Below are 4,146 nucleotides of genomic sequence, written 5' to 3' on the forward strand. Positions count from 1 at the left end.
GCCGGTGTGTGGGTTGCTTTATTTAAGCTTTATTTTCAGAAAGAGTTGTGATTTAGATTTTTTAAGGGTTTTTAACTTTCTAAATATGAAAATCTGTGAATAAATAATCAGGTTTCAGCTGCAACAGCCACTATGTATGAAGCCAGCCTGATGGTGGCGCCATTTGTCTTTCAAAATGCTGCCAACATCGTTTTCCTGCCAGTATATCTTCATTTTTTTTTTATTATTATTTTCAAACTGAACATTCAAAGGGTATATCGTGGCGTTTATCCTGCCTTTAACCTTAAATGTTAATTAATTTCAGTATTTTAAACATGTTTTATTTTTTGAAAAGGGACTGGGTTTTAATTCTGTCAAGGCCACAACACCTTCTTTTTAGTTAAAATGTTTTTATTTTTTTAATAAAATCCTCAAAAACAACAGCAGTAATTTGAAGGAGATTTATATAGTATTAGTTATGATACGTAGGTTAATATGGTGAGCTTTTACTCACAACATTAGCTTAAGATGTAAAAATATTGACATGAACGTTCAAGAAAAGAAAAAACAAATTTGAAGCACACATTTTTGACATGTTTTATTTAGAATTATTAACACATTTTGATTTTTTCAGTACAGCAAGTAGCCTTTTTTTAAAAATGAAAAACACTTGATGGTTTGCTTTCCCCATAAAGTTTAGGAAATTAGCTAAACTTTTTCCCGCCAAAAGTGTCTGAGATTTCATGGGGCAGCCATTTTAAAATGAGCAAGAAAATCCTTTCTATTGCCCCTAGTGGAATTATGCTGAACTACAGGGCAGAAACCATGGACCAACGGTACACCTGAGTTTTTATAGGATAGTTTATCATACTATTATCAAATATTTTAAGGTTGCAAATACTAAAGACAAGTGAATATGTGGTGTGTAGTGTTTCCCTTCTTCATATTGAGATTTTTTAATCTTAATAGTTGAAACATTCAAATAATTATCCAATTTTCAGTTCAACATTGAAAGGACCCAAAACAAATCTAATTGCAAAGGTTTTTGTGAAGAAAAACTCTCGTGATGAAAGGCCATGATAAGGTGTGTGGTCACATGACCCATTGGTTTGTATCAAGGCCAATTAAAAGACTTCTTGTTTGTTTACAAATGACTTTTCCAAATAAATTAGTTTCCTTGTTCTTTGGATTTTAAATGCCAGTGAAGATGTTAGCAAACTGAATACAGATGGACTGTTGTGTGAAGTTGGGTACACCCTGAACAGGTTGCAGGGCGCCTCACTCGTACACATCTAGGGACACTAGAGCAGAGGGCAGCAACCCTTAACAGTAAAAGAGCCGTTTAGGCTCGTTTTCTACTGATCAAAACCTAGTGGGAGCCGCATAGTTTTACTTTGGCCTTTAAGAAGGTTGGATTTGCATTCATTACTTTCTTTTTTTTATAATATGACTTATGTCTATTATTTGGCACAAACAAAAGCAAAAATATAAAAAGAATCTAGCATTTCTTAAAATGTGATATTTTAAAAAAAAAAACATTTTCAAAATAAAAGATGCTCTGTGGTAAACAGGATAGCCTCAGTGGAGTTCTGGACACCTAGTAACCAGTGTTGTGCAGCAGAAGATAATATGTGCTTTTAACTTATAAAAGATCAAACTTTTTACCAAAGTTTTGATTTGCATATAAAGTTTGTGCGTTCTAGAGGTAGTGTTGAGCAAACAAGATGTCTTCAGGTCAACAGGATGTAAAAACCTACATAGTTTATCATCTATGAGCACATCAGCCATCAATTTATAAATTTAACTAATCTAAATTCAATAAATGCTAACTAAGTAAACTTTACCTTAAACAGTTGCTATTATATTTTCTATTCTTTTTTTGTTGTTGTTCTTTTTCCTCTCTTTGTCCTCAGCAGTCTTACTGCTGGGTTTTGTTATTTTAGTTTGGGGTTGGATCTTGGTAGTCTTAGTTTGCAGGCTTTGTTTATTTGTTTTCTTTAGGTAGTTTTGGTTATGCAGCCATTATCAGGAGCTGCTGACTAAGATGGTCGACATGACTTGGTCAACAGTCTCCATGACGTATTTTATGTTTGGCCAAGGAGCCACCATGGAGAGATAAAAGCCACATATGGATCTGTAGCCACAGGTTGCAGACCTCTGCTTTAGAGTAACTAATCAACCCATGAAGCTTTTGGTATGTGGGTGGAAGCTGGGGAAAACCCACACATACATGCGGAGAACACGTAAGCTCTACACAAACGGATTTGAACCAGAACCAGAACAACCTTTTGAATTTCTTTCTTCTTCAAACCTCCAGAAATAGAACCTAACAATATAAAGGGACTCATTATCTGAACTTTGGGCAAGATAACTGTCTTCTTCTTTTCCTTTTGGCTTTTATCTTAAGGAGTTGCCACAGCGAGTTAACCTAGGTCTTATTTACATTTTAGGTTTGGCAAAGAGTTTACGTAAGATGTTCTTCCTGACAATTCCTGTATTTATCCAAGCTTGAGACAACCACAATGTGTGGCTTTTGGCTACATTTTTGGGCAAAATAATGGTAGTTAAAAATATATATATATATTGTGCCCGGCGACAAACTTGCGACATGTCCAAGTTGTACCCGCCTTCACCTGACAGTAGCCGAGACAGCCTCCGGCAACTCTGTGATTAGGAAAATGGATGGATGACTGGCTGGAAAAAATATTGCTTTTTGAAAGCAACAAAATTAGAATACTAACTCTCAATTTGGACAGTTTATTTCATAAAAATGAAAATTTAGACTGTCTACTTTGAGAGAAAAGAGAAAGCAGAGATAAAATGGAGAACACACGACCACTGAAAAGTGCTCCCTTACAAAAGTAAAATGATTCTACCTCGCCTAAAATCACAAGATGGTGGCTCTGAAAAATAACAAGACATGACAAACTTATCAGGGATTAGAGTACCAAACTAAAATAGCTGTAGGGTTGTACAGGTGTGTAGTGGTTAGCACTCTCGCCTCCTTTCGGTGTGGAGTTTGCGTGTTCAGGCTGCATGCTAGGACTCACTCCACCGTCATCCTAGTCCAAAGACGTGCTTTATAGATTACCCTTAAGGTGTGTGAGGCTCTGTGACAGTCAAACCCTCCAAGGTGTACACAGCCTTCACCCAAACATAGCTGAGATAGGCTCCAGCAACCCCATGAACCTGAAATGCTGTGAATCTGAGCAGTGAGTTAACATGTCAGTTAACCCTGTAAAGTCCACTATGTCACAGAATTGACAGAAAACTCAAATATTTTTAATTTAAGATGCTTTTAAAGCCATTTAATAAAATCCACAAAAACAAAAATGAGCAAGATCATTTTTAATGAGATATAAATAATATCAATTATGATACATTGGGTGCTTTGGTAAGTTTTTGCTCACAACGTTAGTTTAAATCACTCTAGAGAATATCCCATTTGGAGCTCTACTACCATCCAAAACAGAAGAACTCTGCTAATTTAGTCCTATACTTAACTAAGTTTTTCATACTCAAAGTGCTGAAAAGAATCCTATCTTTCAGGTTTTTTTGGTTGAACTGAAATTGTATTTGAAATTTTAAAAATATGTTGATTCCCAGAAGAAAATATATGATGGATTAATAGCATTACCAATGATGTAAATTAAAACTTTACTGCATATGTATGAAAGTATAAGAACAGTGTTATTAAGTTGACATCTGTACCACATTGCCGACTATTTGATCATTACATCACTTTTTTTCCCTCTTTTTTATTTAATGTGCTTTATTATGGTCTGCTGGCTGAAAAAAACATCTGTTTTTGTTTTTGTTTTTTTTTTCCACTGCTTAAGCCATGTTTGCTCATGTTCAGTTCTTCAATAAAAAAATTTAAAAAAATGTTAGTTTAAGATGCAAAAATATTGACATGAATGCTCATGGAAAAAAATTGCAACATGCATTTTCAACATGGTGTAACTATATTATAAAGAGTTAATTATCTTGCATTCTTCCAATACAGCAAGTTATTTAAAACAAAAGAATCACGTGTGAGTTTTTCTCACCATAAAGTGTTTTTGAGATTTCATGGAAGCAGCCATTTTGAAATGGGCAGGAAAAGTTCTTCTACTGCCCCTAGTGGAATGAAGATGAACTACAGTTTAGAAAATATGGGCTGTTATA

At 34.7% G+C, this 4,146-nt stretch overlaps 1 long non-coding RNA gene across 1 annotated transcript in view; it reads right to left on the reverse strand.

Moving 5' to 3' along the window:
- The window catches only part of LOC112161175, a 31,047-nt gene that overhangs the window by 9,749 nt on the left and 17,152 nt on the right, over positions 1–4,146 (reverse strand). The window lies entirely within an intron of this gene.

The sequence above is a fragment of the Oryzias melastigma genome, linkage group LG3, assembly GCF_002922805.2.
Source record: "Oryzias melastigma strain HK-1 linkage group LG3, ASM292280v2, whole genome shotgun sequence".
NCBI classification, from domain to species: Eukaryota; Metazoa; Chordata; class Actinopteri; order Beloniformes; family Adrianichthyidae; genus Oryzias; species Oryzias melastigma.